Source organism: Podarcis pityusensis, assembly GCF_964106645.2.
Source record: "Podarcis pityusensis genome assembly, chromosome: 8".
Classification (NCBI taxonomy): Eukaryota; Metazoa; Chordata; class Lepidosauria; order Squamata; family Lacertidae; genus Podarcis; species Podarcis pityusensis.
Genome location: NC_138033.1, coordinates 8,751,260 through 8,775,627, shown reverse-complemented (window position 1 = coordinate 8,775,627; position 24,368 = coordinate 8,751,260). Strand labels below are relative to the sequence as shown.

The 24,368-nt window shown below is 46.7% G+C and overlaps 1 protein-coding gene across 1 annotated transcript in view; it reads right to left on the bottom strand.

Annotated features, from left to right (window-relative positions):
• The window catches only part of LOC308484346 (homeobox protein otx5), a 67,881-nt gene extending 43,926 nt beyond the window's left edge, over positions 1 to 23,955 (bottom strand). The window contains exons 1-2 of the mRNA XM_081019222.1: positions 23,906 to 23,955; positions 13,399 to 13,603 (exon numbers count right to left, since the gene is read on the bottom strand). The gene's annotated coding sequence lies outside the window, so the exon portion shown is untranslated. The remainder of the gene's footprint in view (positions 1 to 13,398; positions 13,604 to 23,905) is intronic.
• Positions 23,956 to 24,368: the final 413 nt, after the last annotated feature.

Genomic DNA, 24,368 nt, shown 5'->3' with positions numbered 1-24,368 from the left:
AGATTCCTGCATTGCAGGGGGTTGGACTAGATGACCCTCGGGGTCCCTTCCAACTCTACAATTTTATGATTCTATGTTATATGAAATATTAATCTACTCTATTATTCCCCCCTCCCAGGTAATATGCATTCTATATCTTTTTTTGCTGTTAAGTCGCTTGGAGATCTGTAATGTTCTGTAAAAGCAGTTGGGGCACTATGAGAAGCAATCCTTTTGTACTCCTTTCTGGACAAAAACCTCACCCATTTCCTGGCTGTATTTGTCTTCCTTACTAAATTGATGAAGGATCATGCCTAAGCAGTCTCCCTTCTGTGGGAATGTTCAGGGAGGCAGGAGAGGATATATTGTTTATTAATATCCTTCCTAACTTGCGCTAGCAAGTTCCTTTACTTAGCAGAGTTTTACCTTCCTCTTTTAACGCACAGCGGGTAGCAGGTTGCAGACTTTCTTTAAGCCTCTCAATATCATACAATTTAGTAATGAATTGTATGTTCCTGGTAAGACCCCTTATATCTCTCATAAAAGAATAAACACCTGGCAATATTATTTAAAGTCAATAAAAGAAGTTTACTCACAGTTCACAGCTGGATCCCTGAAGGCAGACTTAGTTACAGATATAAACATGTGGAACTATCCCACTGGAATATAGTCCCTTTGTCCTTTGTTGTCCTCTGTTGGCTCAACAGAGCATCTATAGCCAACAGAGCATCTATAGCTAAAAAGCTGCTGGTCCAACGATGGAGGAAGCCAAAAAGATACGAGTTGTGGTACGTGCCTGGTCCTTTTGTTACCTGGACAGGTAAGGTCACGCCCACCTCGCATGCAAAAGGAAGTATGTCCCAGCCCAGGAGGAAACAGGAAGTTTTCGACTGGCTGGTCCAAACATCCCCTTGCATGTCCACTCTAGGAAAACAAGGAACGTTGGACTTGACTGCTACTTATGCATCACATCCCACAACTCTCCCCAGATGTTGATTCTTCAACTCCCATCTGCCCCAGACAATGGCTGGGGCTGATAGGAGTTTGTGGTGATTAGAACCAAAGAATCATAGAAAAGTTGAAAGGGACCTCTAGGTCCAATCTCCTACAATGCAGGAATCTTTTGCCCAACGTGGTGCTTGAACCCATAACTCCAGACCCTCCATTGTCCCTGTTTTCCAGGGGTGTCTCTGATTTAGAGAAGCCGTCCCGGTTTCTCATTTGATCCCAGAATGTCCCACTTTTTCTTAAAGGTAAAGGGTAAAGGGACCCCTGACCATTAGGTCCAGTTGTGGCCGACTCTGGTGTTGCAGTGCTCATCTCACTTGATTGGCCGAGGGAGCCGGCGTACAGCTTCCAGGTCATGTAGCCAGCATGACTAAGCCGCTTCTGGCGAACCAGAGCAGCGCACGGAAACGCCGTTTACCTTCCTGCTACAGTGGTACCTATTTATCTACTTGCACTTTGACGTGCTTTGGAACTGCTAGGTTGGCAGGAGCAGGGACCGAGCAACGGGAGCTCACCCCGTTGCGGGGATTCGAACCACCGACCTTCTGATCGGCAAGTCCTAGGCTCTGTGGTTTAACCCACAGCGCCACCCGCGTCCCTCACTTTTCCTTAGGATGTTCCTATTTTCATTGGAGAAATGTTGGAGTTTATGGAGATATATGACCCTCACATTGTACTGACTGAGCTTGTCCAAAACATCGGGGGGGGGGGCCAGAAGATTGGGGAAGTTTCGTCTAGAGTAGGGGTGCCCAAACATTTTTCAAAGAGGGTCAAATTTGATAAAGTGAACATGTGTGAGGGCCGACCAAAGTTGTTGAGCTCTTCTTAGGATTTTACCACAAGACATATACTGCCACGGGGGCCGTATTAAATCAACCAGCGGGCCGGATTAGGCCCCTGAAACGGACTTTGGATATGCCTGGTCTACAGCATGAGCTAGAAATCCCCTGGTTTGTATCTCAACTCAGTCAAGAGGTCACTTTGCACCTTACACAAACTAATATTTATATCTCAGCCTCCAGCCGCTGCAATATGGGTATAAGAAAACCTGGCGTAAGGATCACTGAGATTATAAATGTGAAAGTCCCTTTGAGGACTTGAAAACCTAAGTGGGAGGCGATATTGCTCAATGCCTCTTCATTCACATGCAATTTTGGGGAAAGGCAATTTTACATGACTCTCCCTCTCACACACACAAACATACAAATCAGGAGGGAACTCGTAATCCTGCAATTACGGTAGCCCTGATCCCAAACACACATTTCAATTACTGCCCTAAAGCAGCAGCGAGGAACTGGCAGTCAGACTGGGATCCTAAGCCAGCAGGTCCAAAGGTATTAAAAACTCAGATGAAAATGGATTTCCAGAACAGCTTAATCCAACTCCCAATCTTCACAGCAACCGCAGCAACACAGAGATAGGCTGTCCATAATTATGCACTTACAATTTAATTTGTCCAACAGGCTTAGTGGGAAATTGGAAAAACACACACACACATTAAAAATAGAAAGAAGACAAAGAGCAGAGATGGGGACAGGAGGCAGGTGGGCATCGACAAAACATGTATTGGAAAAGAATTTGCCCTACTCTGACGCTCACATTGCTGCGGTGACAGGAGAGGGAAGAAATTCTTTTGTTTGCTGATATTCGGCTAGTCTAGAAAGCCAGCATCCCACATACAGGACCCTCATGTTGGCCAGAACTGGAGGGAGGGGAGGGGAGAGAATCAGTTTGCGAATTCACACTATCAGGTGAAGATAATGTAAATATTGTGGCTTGCTGTCTTGACAGCGGCTTACTCCTAAATACATACAGGACTGCAGCATTAGGTATTGTACAGAGCTTTTCCTAAGTCATTCCAAATAACTTCCCAGTATGTTTCCCAGTACAGTGGTGCCTCAGGTTACATACACTTCAGGTTACAGACTCCGCTAACCCAGAAATATTACCCCGGGTTAAGAACTTTACTTCAGGATGAGAACAGAAATTGTGCAGCAGCGGCGCAGCGGCAGCGGGAGGCCCCATTAGCTAAAGTGGTACCTCAGGTTAAGAACGGTTTCAGGTTAAGAAGGGACCTCCAGAACAAATTAAGTTCTTAACCCGAGGTACCACTGTACTTTTCCCAGTACATTTCCGAGCACAATTCAAAGTGTTGGTGCTGACCTTTAAAGCTCTAAACGGCCTTGGCCCAGTATACCTGAGGGAGCATCTCCACCCCCATCGTTCAGCCCAGACACTGAGGTCCAGCTTCAATGGCCTTCTGGCGGTTCCCTCCCTGCGAGAAGTGAGGTTACAGGGAACCAGGCAGAGGGCCTTCTCAGTAGTGGCACCCGCCCTGTGGAACGCCCTCCCATCGGATGTCAAGGAGATAAACAACTATCTGACCTTTAGAAGACATCTGAAGGCAGCCCTGTTTAGGGAAGTTTTTAATGTCTGATGTTTTATCGTGTTTCTAATATTCTGTTGGGAGCCGCCCAGAGTGGCTGGGGAAACCCAGCCAGATGGGCAGGGTATAAATATATTATTATTATTATTATTATTAATCTCTGAGGTTGGAGACAGGCTGTAGTTCTTAGAAATATTTAAAGTGGTATGATAGCAACTTCACCTCTCATTTCCAAAAGGGGGGAAAAATATGCCACCATCAGCTTGGCAGTCTTCTGCCGCAAGAGACGAGCAGGGCAACTTCTCTGGAGTTTGGGAACTGCTGCTCAAAGACAACAGAAACTCCACTTAGGGGCTACTCTCCTCCCAAACAATTCTCACAGTGGGTCCCCGCACCCTCCGGCTGCTTGATAATTAATTAGAATCAACACAATCAGCAGGGAAATTGATGGGGGCTCATTCTACAGACAAACAGGCATCCCCCCACCTCCCCTCCCCTGCCTGCAAGGTCTCAATTAACACCTCCTCCCTTCCACCCCTCTTCCAGAAAACCAGATGAAAACAAGGGAAACATGCCTTTAAACAAGTACCAATTTAAAGTGACATTTGGCTATTTTGCAGGAAGACACAGCGTAGGAGTGGGGTTTGTTTAGCTAGGAGCAGAGAAGGAATGAGGGAGCCTTTGCAGCTGGGACAAAGCACAGCACATCTGTAACGCAAGGAATTGCTCTTTGACCAGACGCCAGCACCACCCGCGTTATAGTGGCACGACTGAACTGGAAATATATAAAGATGGAAGTTCATCTGTTGCAGATGCTTTAGTTGATATTCCTGCATTGCAGGGGTTGGACGAGAGTCACTAGATAAACCCTGGGACTCTTTTAAAGGTAAAGGGACCCCTGACCATTATTTATCTAATTGCACTTTGACGTGCTTTCGAACTGCTAGGCTGGCAGGAGCAGGGACCGAGCAACGGGAGCTAACCCCGTTGCAGGGATTTGAACCGCCGACCTTCTGATTGGCAAGTCCTATGCTCTGTGCTCGGTCTTTGCTCCTGCCCACCTAGTAGTTCAAAAGCACGTCAAAGTGCAAGTAGATAAATAGGTACCGCGCCGGTAGGAAGGTAAACTGCGTTTCCATGTGCTGCTCTGGTTCGCCAGAAGCGGCTTTGTCATGCTGGCCACATGACCCGGAAGCTGTACGCCAGCTCCCTCGGCCAGTAAAGCGAGATGAGCGCCGCAACCCCAGAGTCGGCCACAACTGGACCTAATGGTCAGGGGTCCTTTACCACATCCAAATAACATCAGTCCCGAAATCACTAGCTAGCTTCCGGCAGCAGCAACGAATGTTAGAAGCACCTCAGCTTCCCGCAAGGTGGAAGTCTATCGATAAGCATCTTCAAACACACAAAGGTCTTTCTTCTGGGAAGGAAGTGAGAAACCTGTTTGTACTTGGTTTGCTGCAGAAAATAAATCACCGGCTCAAACAATAATTTAGGCTGGGAATTAGCAACAGCACTGGTATAGGTTGCCTGGGGGAAGGATAGACTGTTGAGCAGACCTTGCCTACCTGGGGCCTTCCAGATGTTGTACAACTCCCTTCGGCCCCAGTCAGTTGGTAGCAGTTGTTGTACAACATCTGGGGTGGGGGCGACCCTGGTTGGCAAAAGCTGCTGCAAAAGCTGCCTCCATCCCAGGGAGAGCAATAGGACTAATAATAATAATAATAATAATAATTTTTTATTTATACCCTGCCCATCTGGCTGGGTTTCCCCAGTCCCTCTGGGCGGCTTCCAACAGAACACTAAAATACAATATCCTATTAAACATTAAAAGCTTCCCTAAACAGATCTGCCTTCAGGTGTCTTCTAAAAGTCTGGTAGTTGTTTTTCTCTTTGACATCTGGTGGGAGGGCGTTCCACAGGGCGGGCGCCACTACCGAGAAGGCCCTCTGCCTGGTTCCCTGTAACTTGGCTTCTCACAGTGAGGGAACCGCCAGAAGGCCCTCGGCGCTGGACCTCAGTGTCTGGGCTGAACAATGGGGGTGGAGACGCTCCTTCAGGTATACTGGGCCTTCGAGGCCATTTAGGGCTTTAAAAACTTCTGGTCAGACAGGAAAGAGCTGGATCTCAATGCTGAACCAGATGAAATTCTGATCTGACCCAGAAGGCTTTTTCTCATGTTCTTATGCCCTCTGAAGGTCACCTCTAGTCATACGTTCAAGGTGGGGTACTTAAATATTATTGCTGCCACTAAAGGGCCTGGAAACCAGGCCTTATGAGGAATGGTTGAAGGAGCTGGGTATGTTTAGCCTGGGAAAGAGGAGACTGAGAGGAGACATGACAGCCATCTTCAAATACCTCAAAGGCTGTCACATGGAAGATGGAGCAAGCTTATTTTTTCCTGCTCTGGAGGGGAGGACTCAAACCCATGGCCTTCAAGTTACAAGAAAGGAGATTTTGACTAAACATCAGGAAGAACTTTCTGACAGTAAGGGCTCCTTGACAGTGTAATGGCTGCCTTTGGGAGGTTGTGGACACTCCCACCTTGGGGTTTTTTAGGCAGAGATTGGAGCGCCCTCTGTCACGGATGCTTTAGCTGAGATCCCTGCATTGCAGGGGATTGGACTAGATGACCCTTGGGTCCCTTCCAACTCTACAAATATATTATTCTGAGGCACGATCGGCCCTTCTTCAGCTATATTATGCTATTAGGTTCTTATATTCCCAGGGTGGTTCAACAATCAGTCCGTCTTCCTAGAGAACTGGGGAATTGCAGCTCTGTGAGGGGAATAAAAAGGTAAAGGGACCCCTGACCATTAGGTCCAGTCGTGACCGACTCTGGGGTTGTGGCGCTTATGTCGCTTTACTGGCCGAGGGAGCCGGCGTACAGCTTCTGGGTCATGTGGCCAGCATGACCAACCGCTTCTGGCGAACCAGAGCAGCACACGGAAACACTGTTTACCTTCCCACTGGAGCGGTACCTATTTATCTACTTGCACTTCTTGCTTTCGAACTGCTAGGTTCGCCAGAAGCAGGGGCCGAGCAATAGGAGCTCACCCCGTTGCGGGGATTCGATCCGCTGACCTTCTGATCGGCAAGTCCTAGGCTCTGTGGTTTAACCCACAGCGCCACCTGCGTCCCTGTGAGGGGAATAGGGGTCTTTAAACAACTCTCAGGACCCTTAACAAACGGCAGCTCCCAGAATCCTTTGGGGGAAGCCATGGCTGTTTAAAGTGCTATTGCAGTGCTTTAAAGTTAGCCTCAGCCACTGCCTCTCTTTCCGCCTTCTCTCTTCCTCCCCCCTTTGCACCTGTTCTCATGCCAGCTTCATCCATTCAGAGCCACAAGCTTGGGTGATATTTCGTGCCCTGCCTCCAGCCCTTGTGATTTTGTTTTCCTAACTAGCGCCATTTCTAACCACCAGCCGATCAAAGAAGCACACCCCCTCGACTTACTTCTCCGGCTGCAATTTCTTTATGTAACCTGGCGATTTGGGAACTCCCCCCCCCTCCCCATCTTGCCAAGGACTCAAAATCCCTTCCTTTGTTCTCTGTCTGGCCCCTACCACTTCCCTCATGACGGGTCACACGGCCCATGGAGCGCAGGAGCTTTTCGCAGATTACTGGGGACGCAGGTTCCTGTCAAAGTTCACCTCCCTTGTTTTTTTGGGGGGGTCCTCCCTGTCAAACTAAACCCCTGTGGCTTTTGCTCCAGACTGGGAGCAGCCAGCAAGGAAAGACCAGCAAGGTGATGGTGCTACTTCTATCTGCAGGTTTCAAGAACTTCCTTCCTTCCTTCTTGAGTTACCCAGTCTCCCTGTGGCTGATTTTATTTTATGTACAGTGGTACCTCGGGTTAAGTACTTAATTCGTTCCGGAGGTCCGTACTTAACCTGAAACTGTTCTTAACCTGAAGCACCACTTTAGCTAATGGGGCCTCCTGCTGCTGCCGCACCGCCACCATGCGATTTCTGTTCTCATCCTGAAGCAAAGTTCTTAACCTGAAGCACTATTTCTGAGTTAGCGGAGTCTGTAACCTGAAGCGTATGTAACCCAAGGTACCACTGTATTTAAAAGCATTTATAAACTGCTTGATAGTTTAAAAAATAATAATCTCCAAACGGCGCATAGTCCCATAAACAAGTTGTTAAAACACTAAATAAAAAACAGAGCCTTAAAACCAACGTCATGGCAGTATGCATTTGAACTGGAATTGTTTTCAGACATTTTGTTTGTGCAATTTGTCAGCCTGGCTCCTGAGGGTCCGGGATATGAATTCGATAAGTGAATGAATGAAAACACACGTGAAAGCAAATGAAACCGAAATCGAGAACGCAAACTTGTCTGCAGCCGTTCAGAGATATAAAAAAAGGAACCCAGAGCAAATGCTAATTTAGACTTGATTGGCATTGGCCTGGCATAGGTGATCATATATCTCAGTTTAATAAAACTGAGATATATGAACATGCCTTTTGCCTGTGCACGCAGTCAGGGGCGTCCGTGGGGAGGAGTGGGGAGAAGGAGGGCAGTTGCACCCCCTGGATAAGCCATAATCCCCAGATTCCCAGTTTTTGGTTTTTTTAAAAGAAAAGATCCAGCCCTTAAGAGAACCCAAGATACAAAAGGGGTAGGCGTTATTGTCTCTCTCTCTCTCTCTCTTTTAACTAGTCTCCTCTCACCTTTCAATGTCTTTAGCCCTTGAATGAAGTCATAACAATAATTGTCATACAGTGAGGGGGGAAAGTATTTGATCCCCTGCTAAATTTGCCCGTTTCTGACAAAGAAATGACCAGTCCATAATTTTAATAGTAAGTTTATTGTAGCTGTGAGAGACAGAAGAACAACAGGAAAAACCCCAGAAACCCAGAAGACAAAAGTCAGAGATTGATGTGCATTATAATGAGTGACATAAGTATTTGATCCCTTTGCAAAAGATGACTTAGTACCTGGTGGCAAAACCCTTGTTGGCAATTACAGAGGTCAGATGTTTCTTGTAAGTGGCCACCAGGTTTGCACACATCTCAGGAGGTATTTTGTCCCACTCCTCTTTGCAGATCCTCTCCAAGTCAGTAAGATTTCGAGGCTGATGTGTAGCTACTCAAACCTTCAGCTCCCTCCACAGATTTTCAATGGGATTAAGGTCTGGAGGCTGGCTAGACCACTCCAGGATCTTAATGCGCTTCTTCTTCAGCCACTCATTTGTTGCCTTGGCCATGTGTTTTGGGTCATTGTCATGCTGGAATACCCATCCTTGACCCATTTTCAATGTCCTGGTTGAGGGAAGGAGGTGCTCACCCAAGATTTGATGATACATGGTCCCGTCCATCTGCTAAGGGGATGCAGTGAAGGTGTCCTGTCCCCTTAGCAGATAAACACCCCCAAAGCATAATATGTCCCCCTCCATGTTTGATGGTGGAGATGGTGTTCTTGGGGTCGTAGGCAGCATTCCTCCTCCTCCAAACACGGCGAGTTGAGTTGATGCCAAAGAGCTCGATTTTGGTCTCATCTGACCACAACACTTTCACCCAGTTCTCCTCTGGGTCATTCAGATGTGCATTGGCAAACTGCAGACGGGCCTGTACATGTGCTGTCTTGAGCAAGGGGACCTTGCGGGCTCTGCAAGATCTCAGTCCTTCATGGCGTAGTGTGTTACCAACTGTTTTCATGGTGACTATGGTCCCAGCTGGGGAAGTGGGTGGCGCTGTGGTCTAAACCACAGAGCCTAGGGCTTGCCAATCAGAAGGTCAGCGGTTCGAATCCCCACGACAGAGTGAGCTCCCGTTGTTCAGTCCCAGCTCCTGCCAACCTAGCAGTTCGAAAGCACGCCAAAAAGTGCAAGTAGATAGATACCGCTCCGACGGGAAGGTAAACAGCGTTTCCGTGCGCTGCTCTGGTTCGCCAGAAGCGGCTTCGTCATGCTGGCCACATGACCCGGAAGCTGTACGCCAGCTCCCTCGGCCACTAAAACGAGATGAGCGCCACAACCCCAGAGTCGCCTGCGACTGGACTTAACGGTCAGGGGTCCCTTTACCTTTACGGTCCCAGCTGCCCTGAGATCACTGACAAGTTCCCCCCGTGTAGTTCTGGGCTGCTTCATCACCGTTCTCATGATCACGGAAACTCCACGAGATGAGATCTTGCATGGAGCCCCAGACCGAGGGAGGTTGACAGTTATTTTGCGTTTCTTCCATTTGCGAATTATTGCACCAACTGTTGTCACCTTCTCACCAAGATGCTTGGCAATAGTCTTGTAGCCCAGTCCAGCCTTGTGCAGGTCTATACTCTTGTCCCTGACATCCTCGGACAGCTCTTTGGTCATGGTGGCTACTTTGGAATCTGCTGGATTGATTGCTTCTGTCGACAGGTGTCTTTTGTACAGGTACTGTAACGAGCTGGGATTACAGGTAAGACCTCTCCCTTACAGCAGGTGCTTCTAATCTCAGCTCGTTAAATACAGTGAAGATACCAGGTAGCCTGACATCTGGCTGGTTGATAGGGGATCAAATACTTATTTCACTCATGATAATGCACATCAATCTCTGACTTTTCTTCTGGGTTTCTGGGGTTTTCCTCTGTTGTTATTCTGTCTCTCACAGCTACAATAAACCTACCATTAAAATTACGGAGTGGTCATTTCTTCATCACAGGGCAAACGGGCAAATTAAGCAGGGGATCAAATACTTTCCCCCCCTCACTGTATGGGAAGGGAATCAGATATTCAGGATTTCGTTGTCATAAACTGTTGCAGCACCTTCAAACAAAAGGTAATCCTAGGTTATTTTGCAAGATTGACGTAACTCTCGCTCTCTCGGCTATGGGTCCCCTCAAATAGGGGCGAAATAACAATGAATGTTATGTTATCAGCACTACAATAAACTTTTTAAATGAAAATGTTTACAAACTCAGAGCGAGGGAATCACATTTTGCTGCATGAAATAAGACCTAATTTCCTATACCTCTTACTTTTGAGGTGAGATATTACTGCCCCATCACAGCTCTCCGAAAATCCTGGATACCTGTTTTGTTCTTCTTCGATAGGACAGCAAATTTCTCCAGCAGTTTAGAAATTTCCCAATTGCCTGGGATAACTCAGCCGGTATAGCATGAGACTGTTTAATCTCAGGGTGGTGGGTTCAAGTCCCACGTTGGGCAAAAGATCCCAATCAGATTAAAATAAAAGGCTTTAAATTGAAGTGGGGACCAGAAAACTCCTTGTCTAAAGCCTAGGCAATGGGTGTGTCGCTTTCTGTTTAATTGGAAAGATCTGCTTTCCCAAACGCCAATCACAGTTACGACTTTGTTCATTGGCTGAAGATGTGAAAGAGGCAGGAGCAGGCAACTTTCTCACGAAAGCTGACGGAGAAAACAAATTCCTAAGAGAGGGTGAAAATTAATAAAGGGGGGGGGAATAAATTGCATGGATGCAGGTAGTCCCCCCACCCAGCTCCCAGGGGCTGGGAGCATTCATAGTACCTGGAAGTATAGATATTAAAAAGCTGTTCTTATGCTTCCACCCTGCCAAGTCCACCTTGCCTTGAAAAACTTCACTCGCTCACATTTGCACATTATTCCTGCATTGCTGGGGGTTGGACTAGATGGGGGGGTCCCTTCCAACTTATGAGATCCCAAGCTCAAGAGGCACAAAAGCAGCCACGGTCAAGACTGGTGCTTTCCTCTGGTCCCCCCTGGTCCGTTTGCAAATTTGCAACCCTATTGTGCGGCTGCTGCAAGCTGTGGTGCCCTGTCGTCTCCATCTGCACAATGGGCACAAGACAGCCTTCAGTTCCCTGCCGCCTGGAGGGCATAGCAGAGGCCCTGTTGTTACCTGGATCTCACCTGGGATGTTCAGGGGAACCGCGAGAATCTTAAAGTGCTCCCTTCCCTCCTCTCTACTCGGGAAAGTAATGCCATCTGCCTTTTTTTACTGCTGGGCTGGGCTGCCACATTACCCTGCGAGACACCAAAAGCCATTATTAATTTTATTGCCCTTTTTTATTCCTTTCCTCCCTCCCCTTTTTCCTCTAGACGAAGCGGGCCTGCCAAGCCCTTGAGGTTGCAGCTAAGGCGGCCTTCTTGCGCAAAGCAAGGTTGCCACAGTCATCCTTTTCCCCAATCTGTCCTCTCCTCCCGAAAGCCTCTCTAAAGGTGTGCTGGCATTGTTCCTTGCCCCATCTAATTAGTGGACCACTCAGCAAGGCAATTGTGCATGGCTGGAGGCTACTGATAAGCAAACCGGGGCTCCTTTGTCTGCTGAGAGAGAGCTTCACAATGAAATCAACAATTTAGAAGGGAACCCCTGCCCAGCCTTTGCCTTCCTGCTGCCAGATCATCACCTCGTCATCTACCTAGTGATTAAATATGGCTCACTTCCAAGGCTAAAGTGGGTACTCCCCGGCCTCAAAACTTTTTGTCAGGATCACACTTATCCTATGCCCCAGAGAGAGAGAGAGAGAGAGAGAGAGAAATAAATAAAATAAAATAAAATAAAATAAAATAAAATAAAATAAAATAATAAAATAAAATAAAATGCTTCACTTATTGTTAGGACCGTCACCCAATGAAAGGAATCTCTTATTTGGCTGATAACATGGACATTTAGCCTAGCAATGGAAGGCATTTGCATACATCTGCATATGAGTAAATCCATTGTCCTGATTCCAGGAACAAGTGTGTTATGCCGGTAAGGTGATGCTTGCAATCTGTAGGATTCTGAAAGATTGCATACACATTGAAAAATATGGTATACGCTTTATTTTTTAATCTGGGAAACCCTTTCAGAAGGTGAAAGGTTTAAACTGATTACCTGATTAGTCAAATACACATTCTAGGCCTACTTTTGTATTATTATTAAAGATTTTCTTGATTTACAAAAGTGTGTGCAATGTCTCTCTCGTATTACCCCCCCCCCCATGTAACATTTTTACAAATCAGTTTCATTTTTTGAGACATTAGGAAGAAAAGGGGGAGGGGGGGAGGCGGGAGAGGTGAGTGGGGGTGGGGTCGGGTGGCCATGTTCCTATTTTACTTACTATATGTGGGGTTTGGTGTCAGCGTTGCTTGTGCAGGTTCTCTGCTGTTCACTTGTGTTCCTTTGGTGGTGAGAGAGGTTGGGGTTGGCGTAGGGTGTGGTTGTTCATTTGTGGTTGGCTGTGGTGGTCTTTGTTTTCATGTGTGAGTGGGGTGGATGGGTGTTTTTGGATCAGTTACAGATCAGTTACAGATCTGTATCTGAAGAAGTGTGCTTGCACACGAAAGCTCATACCAAGAACTAACTTAGTTGGTCTTAAAGGTGCTACTGGAAGGATTTTTTTTTTTGGATCAGGTTAGCCATATTGATTTGTATACTGTTGATGCTGGAGGAGACTCTTGAGAGTCCCATGGACTGCAAGAAGATCAAACCTATCCATTCTTAGGGAAATCAGCCCTGAGTGCTCACTGGAAGGACAGATCCTGAAGCTGAGGCTCCAATACTTTGGCCACCTCATGGGAAGAGAAGACTCCCTGGAGAAGACCCTGATGCTGGGAAAGATGGAGGGCACAAGGAGAAGGGGACGACAGAGGATGAGATAGTTGGACAGTGTTCTCGAAGCTATCAGCATGAGTTTGACCAAACTGCGGGAGGCAGTGGAAGACAGGAGTGCCTAGCATGCTCTGGTCCATGGGGTCAGGAAGAGTCAGACACAACTAAACAACTAAACAACAACAAGACTCCTCTAGGAAACTCCATTTCAGAGGAAGGGCCGTAGCTTGGTGGCAGAACACCTGCTTTGCATGCAGAAGGTCCCACGTTTGATCCCCAATGGCATCCCTAAATGGGCCCGAAATTCCAAAGAGCTGCTGCCAGCCCGTGTCGACAACACCAACCTTCGACAAACTTAAAAGTCAACTTCCTGCGTAAATTCCCTCGGATTCGAAACAAGCAGCCTCGTTCGCGTCTCCAAGGGTTACGAGAGAATGTTCGAGGACACCCCGGTTCTCAAAACCCACCCACCCCCTTTCCCGCTACTAGCAAAGGAAGCGACCTACCATGCTTGCGGCCTGTACCCCGTTGCTCCTGCTTCAGAGGGGGGTACCTCTCCCAGCCTCGCCCGAGCAGCCAGACCCTTTGTCTCCGCCAGAATATCCCCCGTGCTTTTATGATAGCTCTTTCTGCCGGCATCTCCCGGATCTGTTGGTACACGTGCGGGATCCGGAGGTACAGAGGGCAGCAGGGTTACGTACCTGCACGGTTCTGCAGAAAGAAAGAGAGAGAGAGTGGAGAGAGAGAAAAGGAGAGGGAGGGTTGCAGCTTGCTCAGATCGTGTCGTGGCTCGAAGATTCAAGAGGAGACAGGAAGGGGACATTGCTGGTATTTCATCTATACAGTGGTACCTCGGGTTAAGTACTTAATTCGTTCCGGAGGTCTGTACTTAACCTGAAACTGTTCTTAACCCGAAGCACCATTTTAGCTAATGGGGCCTCCTGCTGCTGCCACGCCGTCGGAGCACGATTTCTGTTCTTATCCTGAAGCAAAGTTCTGAAGCACTATTTCTGGGTTAGCAGAGTGTGTAACCTGAAGCGTATGTAACCTGAAGCGTATGTAACCCGAGGTACCACTGTATTCAATAAACACACAAGATGTAACCGGCTGTACGTCTGACAAAATAATTTATACTATTCATTGTATTGAATTGTAGATTTCAGCAGAAGTCACTCATAAAGTTCAACGAAAAAAGTAGAAATTTTGTGTCTGTTGATTGCCAACACCTGTTACTTAAAAAAATATTGTGCTTGTCATAACTCTACTCTGTAAAAGTTGCTACTACTATGCTATAAGTTCCACTGTCCTGAGATATCATATATAGTATGTTCGGTTGTTGACGTTTTTTATTTTAATTTTGCTGTGAAAATGTGTGAGATTACGATACTGAATTTATTTGCATTACCTAGAGTTTGTACTACTGATGAAGCCCAAGACGGCGAAACAAGGCTAATATTCCAGAAATCCTTGCCTTAGACTCCATGAAAGGATTCTGTGGAACTGCAACAACCTTTTGTGTGGATTGTTGGACTTTATGAACAGACAGGTGGAACAGACACTTTCACATGCCTTATGCATAAACTGATTAGAGAATGAACTGATCCACTGGGTCTTCTACTTTTTTCGTTGAACTTTATGAGTTACTTCTGTTGAAATCTACAATTCAGTACAATGAATAGTATATATTATTTTGTCAAACGTACAGCCGGTTACGTCTTGTGTGTTTATTGAATAGGTTTCACGTAACCATAGGTTTGTTGTTGTTTTGGTATTTCATCTACGGCACAGCATATTCAGTTTTTTTCTGTTTCCCATCTTTTAACAACCCCTTCGCACCAACCAGGTTATGTGCTGCAAGGCCAGATCTTCTGAGATGGGCTTTCGACTAGAAGCCCACAGCACAGAAGATTTGGATAATCATAGAATTGCAGAGTTGGAAGGGAATTGAATTTGAATTTATATGCCGAGCGGTTCACATAAAAAGATCACGGTATATAACATTAAAATAAAAGCAATAACCCAATAATACCCCCCCCCCAAAAGAGCCACATTTTAAAAGGGTATGGGATGTTGATCAGGTCAATCAAAGTCCTGGTTAAAAAGGACATTTTTGCGTGGTGCCTAAAGGTGTATAATGAAGGCATCAGGCGAATGTCCCTGGGGAGAGCATTGCACAGACGGGGAGCCACTGCAGAGAAGGCCCCGCTCTCGTGTTGCCACTCTCTGGACCTCTCAAGCAGGCTGCACACGAAGGAGGCCCCCCGAAGATGATCTCAGGGTCCTCTAAGTGTCATCTAGTCCAACCCCTGGCAATGCAGAAATCTCAGCTAAAGCATCCATGACAGAGGGCCATACAGTGTTAATACAATGATTTGAGCAGAGCAGAAACGAGGCCCTTTGCAAGGCCATCACGGTGCGTGAGTTCTGGGGAAGAACTGGGATCCATCCGCGGGTCTCATGGAGGCAACCTCTATCTACTGAGCCAAATCAAACTCCCAAAAAAATCTCCCCATTTTGCAGAAGGGAAAACCAAGGTATTAACACAGCCCATATTATAAACCCTCGTGTTCTCATCCCCAACCTTGCCCACGAAAGCGATGGGGCTGTGGAAGGAGGGAGAGAGTTTGGTGGGTGGGGGGACTAAATCCAGGAGATGACAAAAAAAAGGAAGAAATTATCCACTCCACCGGGAGCCTAACAAGTGAGTGACATTAATCTGGACGAGGACAGCTGGCAGTGTCTGACATCCTAGGCTGGCGTAGGGCAAAGCTGCCCGTCTTCGGCCTGCTTGACGCTACGGCTTGCAGGATCATGGCACCCCACAGGGATAGGGTGTTTTTTCTGAGGGGGTGTTAATATATTTTAAAGGTCACCTCTAGCAGGATGGAGGGAGGTTGGCCAAGTTGGTAGAGAGGCTTTAGTTAACTTGTGCATGAACACGCGAAGGGAATTTTGACAGGGGAAATGGCTCAGTGCAGGATCTGGAATTATATATTAATTGACCCAGGAGAACTGCATTTGAGCCCGGCCTCTCCGCACCCAAAACACAAGGAAACTGGGCTACCTTCCTGTTTCGTATATTGATCCTGATAAGGAAGACAAGGCAAAGCATGGAAATAAATTTGATTCCTTGTTTTTTTTTGTTTTTTTTTTTTGCTTCTCTGTCCCCCACCCCTTTCCTTTTCTACATTGGGCTCCCTCTAAGGACACACTTCTAAAAAATAAATGTGCGGGGGCACTGCCACTAGAAGGGCCTTGGTATAAAAAGATTCCAATATATGAGTTAATCCAGGTCCATGGGTGTAGCCAGGATTTATGGGGTTTTTTTGCGGGGGGGGGGTCCAGGACAGCCCCACCTGTTATTATCCTCTGACTGGCTCTGTCTAGCAGATTCGGAACGAAACGACTCTCAACCACCGTTGCTTAAAATCACTTTTTTCGGACCTCCAAGTGCTCAGAAAAAGCTGTCAAAAACTTCCTACATTTTCTACATTTTGTTAAGCATTTTTTATTTATTTACTTGATTTAAGGGGGGCGTTTGTCCCCCTCCCTGGGCTACTACACCCTGGAGAAGAACTGCAAATTCACCTAAGCTGTGCATTTCGAAGAAACAAATCGATAAGGAGATTGATTTATTTTGGGGGTGGGGGGGAGGGAAGAGCTCAATTCCCACAACAATTCCGCCCTCAGACTATTGTTTCCCTCCCTTGATCATTGGCTATTGTATTCCAATGCCTATGGACTAGTAGCTTGATTTTTTAAAAAAGGAACTTTGGTGGTACTAGGGCTCAAACTCACCTGGAAGTCACACTTTCTGCAATCCAGGTGTGTGTGTGTGTGTGTGTGTGTGTGTGTGTGTGTGAAATGGCACCCAAACCTCAGAGGCTTCATGAGCGTAATGGGAAAAGCCCTGAAACGATGAACCCCCCCCCCCAACCGGTGCTCAAAGTTTGCTGCTCAATCTGCTCTTTTTATATAGCAATTAAGTGCATCGATTCAAGGCTGTGCACTGCTCTGTCTTAACAGTTCAGAGTCTTTTAAATCGGACGGCTGGGTTTACCGATGGGCATAAACCTTTCGAAACGAGAGTTTAATATGCCTTTTAATTGCTGCGGGCGGCTAAGTATCTGTCTTAGTTTAACTAAGATGGGGTTGTTTGCACAGCCTTGTAAGAAGGCGGTGAATTCCCAGAGAAGTTCTCTTTCGGTAGGCGTTGTGGTAAATCGTTTTCACTTTTTTAAAGCCATTTAAGAAAACGTCTAGTCTGCTCTTTATTAGAATAAATGTCTGCAAGGTTTGCCTTCTTTTTTTTTAGAGGGCAAGGAACCGCCCAAAATGGTTGCCAGAGGGGCTGCTCCCTATGGCTGGTTAGGTTGCCAAAGGTATCCCTGTAAAGGATTGAACTATTTGCCAAAATGACTCTTGCATCTTGGGAGTTTTCTCTCCCATCTATCATGGATGCTTCAGCTGAGATTCCTGCCTTGTTCCCTTCCAACTCTACAATTCTACGATTCTATGCCAATTGGGGATATTCCTAAGGCGTTTTGGTGGCTAGGCCATAAAAACCCAAACGGGACACCCCCGCCACATGCAATGACTTAAAACAAGGATCAGCAAACTTTTTCAGCCAGGGGCCAGTCCACCATCCTTCAGTGGGGGGCTGGACTATATTGGGGGGGGGGGAATGAATGAATTCCAATGCCCCACAAATAACCCAGAGATGCATTTTAAATTTTTAAAAAACAACATACTACTCATGCAAAAACACCAGGCAGGCCCCACAAATAACCCAGAGATGAATTTTAAATAAAAGGACACGTTCTACTCATGTAAAAACACGCTGATTCCCAGACTGTCCGCGGGCCGGATTTAGAAGGTGAATGGGCCGCATCTGGCACCCGGGCCTTAGGTTGCCTACCCATGACTTAAAACAGGGGTCAGCAAACTTTTTCAGCAGGGGGCCAGTCCACTATCCCTCAGACCTAGTGGGGGGCCGGACTATATTTTGCAGATGAAAAACCGAATGAATTCCTATGCCCCACAAATAACCCAGAGATGCATTTTAAACAAAGCACACATTCTGCTCATGTAAAAACACTAGGCAGGCCCCACAAATAACCCAGAGATGTGTTTTAAATAAAAGCACACATTATATTCATAATAATAATATATAATAATAATTTATTATTTATACCCTGCCCATCTGGCTGGGTTTCCCCAGCCACTCTGGGCGGCTACCAACAAAGTATTAAAATACAGTCATGTAAAATCACGCTGATTTATGGACTGTCCACGGGCCAGATTCAGAAGGCGATTGGGCCGGATCCGGCCCCCGGGCCTTAGCTTGCCTACCCATGACTTAAAATAACTAAAGGCTTGGCACATTTCTACCCTTTTCACGGTCCTGAGCAGTGTTTGAGAGGGTCCCGCAAACGATCTGACAGCAAGTCCCTGGCCCTGTCAGCGAGCGCCCGACCCAAACGTTGAATTGGAAGGGCAAAACCGCAGACCCGAGGGGGACACGTGGCTTGCAAGAGGGGGCTTCAAACAGAAGAGACAGGACAAAGGCATCATTGTGCACAAATCCATCCAGGAATTCCAAGCTCTTGTTAATACCTTTGGAAATGTGCAGAGGGTGGACCCGGAGGCAGCCCGGACCGGTGTCCGGAGGGTGGGCTGTTGGGGGGTGGGGGGGCTGGGGGGGCAGTGCATGGCGATATAATTCTGGGCTTGCAACATACCAACAGGCCCTATTCTCCCTGCCAAAGCAAGCCTCCTTGTTTTTCAGGCAAGCGTGCGGCTGGCGGAAAATTAGGCTTCTTTCTGCACAGAGAAGTCGACATTAATTTAATACGCTAAATAAAAATAACTGCCTGGCAATCTGACAGCAGTGGCAGGGGTGGGAGAGACTTCCAGCTCCTACCACCTCCCTGAAATTGTATTTATTTCGTTTCATAAAACTTATGCGCCGCCTTGATTGTTGGGGGGAAAACAACACACCTCAAAGCAGTTTGCGAAGAGAATAAAACCACCGGCAGCAAACAGTTAAGAACAACTCTTTGAATTGTTAAAACTAAAAACAGATTAAAGCTATGTGTTGGCATTCTACATATCTGGGCATGCTTCCCTAAACAAAAATGTTTTTAGCGGGTGCTGAAAAGAGTCCAGTAGGGACCGATGTCAACAGGCAGTGAGTTCCAAAGTGTAGGAAGCAGGAAAATTGGGAGGAAGGAGGCCAAGAGGCAGAGATGAACCCAGCTGGTGAAGAGTAACAGGTGTCTCCCCCTCCTGCTGTGACAAGCTCCCCTCCCTCCTGGTCTTCCTATGCCCCACAAATTACCCAGAGATGCATCTTAAATAAAAGGACACATTCTTCTCATGTAAAAACACGCTGATTCCCAGACCGCCCGCGGGCCGGATTTAGAACGTGATTGGGCCGGATCCAGCCCCCAGACCTTTGTTTGCCTCCCCATACTATAGAGGGAAATGAGGGGGAGAGGGGGCCAGTGGCGTAGCGTGGGGGGTGCAGGGGGGGCCGGCCGCACCGGGCGCAACATCTGGGGGGGGCGCGCTCGCACTCGCAGCTCTCTGCCCCTACCTGGCTCACTCACTCTCTCTCACTGCAGTGCTGGCTGTGTGAATCCGATCCGAGCCGCTGGGTCGCCGCCCACTGTGGAGGGGGTGGGTGCCAGGCGTGCGGTGCGGAGAGAGAGCGAGGGACTATCTGGGGGAGGGACAGTGCAGCGGCCGCCCAGCGCAGCGCTGAGCGCGGGAGAGAACCACACCAGACCAGACCAGGCAGCAGCAAGAAGAAGCTGGCAGCGGCGGCAGGTTAGGGGTTAGGGGGCACAAATTACTTGCCTTGCCCCTGGTTAGGGGGCGCAAATTACTTGCCTTGCCCCGGGTGCTGACAACCCACGCTACGCCGCTGGAGGGGGCTCACCCACCTGGGAAGGGAGCCCATCTAGGAGAAGGAAAACTCAGATCCTCAACCTCTGCTGCCTTGCGGTCTATCATCGGGAGAAGAAAAGGAGTAAACCCTACACAAATCCAGTGTGGAATCCCTAAAACAGTTGGGTTGCCTCCTTCTGGCAACTCCTGCAGCCAAACTGGTGCCAAACGTCTTGCTCTGCTTTCCTTTGGACCACATCAGTGAGACTGAGAGGGGGGTCTTGTCGTCTGGGTAGCCCAGGAGCTCCATGCACACTGACCAGGCCTGCACCCCGGAGAGGTCATTTTGGTGCTGCTAATGCAGCATAGAATCATAGAATCCTAGAGTTGGAAGAGACCACAAGGGCCATCGAGTCCAACCCCCTGCCAAGCAGGAAACACCATCAGAGCACTCCTGACATATGGTTGTCAAGCCTCTGCTTAAAGACCTCCAAAGAAGGAGACTCCACCACACTCCTTGGCAGCAAATTCCACTGTCAAACAGCTCTTACTGTCAGGAAGTTCTTCCTAATGTTTAGGTGGAATCTTCTTTCTTGTAGTTTGGATCCATTGCTCCGTGTCCGCTTCTCTGGAGCAGCAGAAAACAACCTTTCTCCCTCCTCTATGTGACATCCTTTTATGTATTTGAACATGGCTATCATATCACCCCTTAACCTCCTCTTCTCCAGGCTAAACATGCCCAGCTCCCTTAGCCGTTCCTCATAAGGCATCGTTTCCAGGCCTTTGACCATTTTGGTTGCCCTCCTCTGGACACGTTCCAGTTTGTGAGTGTCCTTCTTGAACTGTGGTGCCCAGAACTGGACACAGTACTCCAGGTGAGGTCTGACCAGAGCAGAATACAGTGGCACTATTACTTCCCTTGATCTAGATGCTATACTCCTATTGATGAGGCCCAGAATTGCATTGGCTTTTTTAGCTGCCGCGTCACACTGTTGGCTCATGTCAAGTTTGTGGTCAACCAAGACTCCTAGATCCTTTTCACATGTACTGCTCTCAAGCCAGGTGTCACCCATCTTGTATTTGTGCCTCTCATTTTTTTTGCCCAAGTGCAATACTTTACATTCTCCCTGTTAAAATTCATCTTGTTTGTTTTTGCCCAGTTCTCTAATCTGTCAAGGTCGTTTTGAAGTGTGATCCTGTCCTCTGGGGTGTTAGCCACTCCTCCCAGTTTGGTGTCATCTGCAAATTTGATCAGGATGCCCTTGAGTCCATCATCCAAGTCGTTGATAAAGATGTTGAATAAGACCGGGCCCAAGACAGAACCCTGTGGTACCCCACTAGTCACTCTTCTCCAGGATGAAGAGGAACCATTGATGAGCACCCTTTGGGTTCGGTCAGTCAGCCAGTTACAAATCCACTGAGTGGTAGCATAGTCAAGACCGCATTTTACCAGCTTCTTTACAAGAATATCATGGGGCACCTTGTCAAATGCCTTGCTGAAATCATTTTCATCCACCTACCACCATCTACCAGGCTTGTAATTCTGTCAAAAAACGAGATCAGGTTAGTCTGACATGACTTATTTTTCAGAAATCCATGCTGACTATTGGTGATCACAGCATTCCTTTCTAGGTGCTCACAGACCGTTTGCTTAATGATCTGCTCCAGAATCTTCCCTGGTATTGATGTCAGACTGACTGGGCGGTAATTATTTGGGTCCTCTCTTTTCCCCTTTTTGAAAATAGGGACAACATTTGCCCTCCTCCAGTCTGCCGGGACTTCGCCTGTTCTCCAGGAATTCTCAAAGATGACTGCCAGTGGTTCTGAGATCACATCTGCCAGTTCTTTTAATACTCTTGGATGCAGTTCATCTGGCCCTGGAGACTTGAATACATCTAAACTAGCCAAGTATTCTTGTACTATCTCCTTAGTTATTCTGGGCTGTGTTTCCTTTGCTGAATCATTTACTTCAAATTCTTCAGGTCGGGCATTGTTTTCTTTATCGGAGAAGACTGAGGCAAAGAAGGCATTGAGGAGTTCAGCCCTTTCTGTGTCCCCTGTTTGCATTTCACCATCTTCTCCTCTGAGTGACCCCACTGTTTCTTTGTTCTTCCTTTTGCTACGAACATACCCATAAAAGCCTTTTTTGTTGCTTTTAACCTCTCTAGCAAGCCTGAGTTCATTCTGTGCTTTAGCTTTTCTGACTTTGTGTCTACACGTGCTGGCTATTTGTTTGAATTCCTCTTTGGTGGTTTCCCCCCTTTTCCTTTTTTTGTACACATCCTTTTTTAATCTTAACTCAGTTAAAAGTTCTTTAGATAGCCACCCTGGCTTCTTTAGGCACCTTCCATGTTTCCGTCTCATTGGTATTGCCTGAAGTTGTGCTTTTACTATCTCCCTCTTAACAAACTCCCAGCCATCATGAACTCCCTTTCCTTTTAGTATTACTGTCCATGGGATCTCACCCAGCACTTCCCTAAGTTTTATGAAGTCGGCTTTCATAAAGTCAAGAAATTGAGTCCTAGTATGCTTGGCTGCTCCTTTCCGCTGTATAGTAAACTTCAGAAGAGCATGATCACTCGCGCCTAATGATCCTTCCACTTCTACCCCACTAACCAAGTCATCAACATTGGTTAGGACCAGATCTAAAATGGCTGTTCCTCTTGTTGCTTCTCCCACTTTCTGGACAATGAAGTTGTCTGCAAGGCCAGTGAGGAATCTGTTTCACCTTATGCTCTTGGCTGAGTTTGACATCCAACAAATATCCGGGTAATTGAAGTCCCCCATTACTACTATCTCCCTTCCTTTTGCATGCTTGGCCATCTGTTCCAGGAAGGCATCATCTATGTCCTCCGTTTGGCTTGGGGATCTATAGTAAACTCCCACAATGAGGTCACTGTTATTCTTCTCTCCCTTAATTTTGACCCAAATGCTCTCACTTTGGCTTTGAGGTTCTAAATCTTGGATCTCTTCACAGGTATACACATCCCTGACATATAACGCCACTCCTCCTCCTTTCTTGTCTGGTCTGTTTCTCTGAAATAGATTGTATCCCTCCATTATTACATTCCAATCGTGGGACTTATCCCACCAGGTTTCAGTGATGCCTATTATGTCATATTTAGTTTGCTGTACCAAGAGCTCAAGCTCATCTTGTTTATTTCCCATGCTTTGCACATTAGTGTACAGACATTGAAGTCCATTAATCATTCCCCCGTGTCTCTTATTTAAGGATTTTTTCCTCCCACCACTAGGTCTGCATGCTGTTTGCTCCATTTGGTCTATGACATTTGGATGATCATCTTCATCAATTGATAGACTCCTACCTTCAGGAGCACTGTCTCCCTCCCCCACATTAGCCAGTTTAAAGCCCTCCTGATGAGGTTTCTGAGATTTTTGGCAAAAACATTCCTCCCAACCGTTGTGAGGTGCAGCCCATCGCTTGCCAGAAGTCCAGTAGTCAGTGCCGGATTTACGTATAAGCTAAACAAGCTATAGCTTAGGGCCCCATTCTCTTGGGGGCCCCCAAAAAAATTTAAAGGAAAAAGAAACCGGATGTACATTTCCAAAATATAAGATAAAAAACAAATAAAATAAAACCTACATACAGCAACAGTGTTTTGTGTTGTGCAGGCTCCTATAATGGGCCCTGCCTGCTAGCTTGCTCCCTAAAATATCACGGGTTTGCTTATATCTATATATAGGGTACCTACATTCTGCTATTTATAATTATTAGTAGTTTGCATCATATATTTACACCTATTATTATTAAACGTTATAGCAAGTTTCTAGAGACTAGATTATGAGTCTTTGTAAACTGTGTTTCTAAAGGAACTTTTGTTATTGCCAAATGCCAATGTGCTTGCATTATTAAATTTGTTATGGATAAAAAAATCGTTTTAAGTTGGAGCTTAATAATTATTTCACTATTGATATACTTCTTCTTAATTGCATGTATTTCAGTTCAACAATTACTTTGATAAAAGACATATTTTGTTATGTGCAAATGGCTTTAGATACCTATTAGGTCCGTAAATTACCATATAGCATATGTTCAACACAAAAAACAGCGACAATTTGTTGTTGACAAAGGACAGCTGGACACAGAAAGGGCCCCGTTACCTTCAGTAGCTGATGGGCTCAAATTTGTTGAGTCCCCATTTCCATCAGACCCAACCAGCGTGACCCATGGCAAGGGATGATGGAAGTTGTAGTCCAGTCCCTCCCTTTCCTGGGTTGGAGCAAAAACTTCGGGGTGGGGGGGTTATGTTCATAGAAGCCGACAAGGACAAGGGAGATCGGTTTGTGAAAGAGGTGCAACTTCTGCAAAGCAACTTATAGCTGGGTTTTCAAAAACGCCCCTGCTAATAAAATGCACTTGGGGTTTGAGGAGTTTTTTTGCAGCCCGGTTGTGTCTTCGCAAAACAGGGAATTGGAGATTTCACCTGCAGGGGCAAGGATTTCACCTTGGTGCCCAAAATGGAAATTTTTAGTTTAGAGAAAAAGCGGGTAAGGGGAGACAGGATTGAAGTTTATAAAAAAATATATTTGTGGAATGGAGAAAGTAGAGAATAAGTACTTCTTT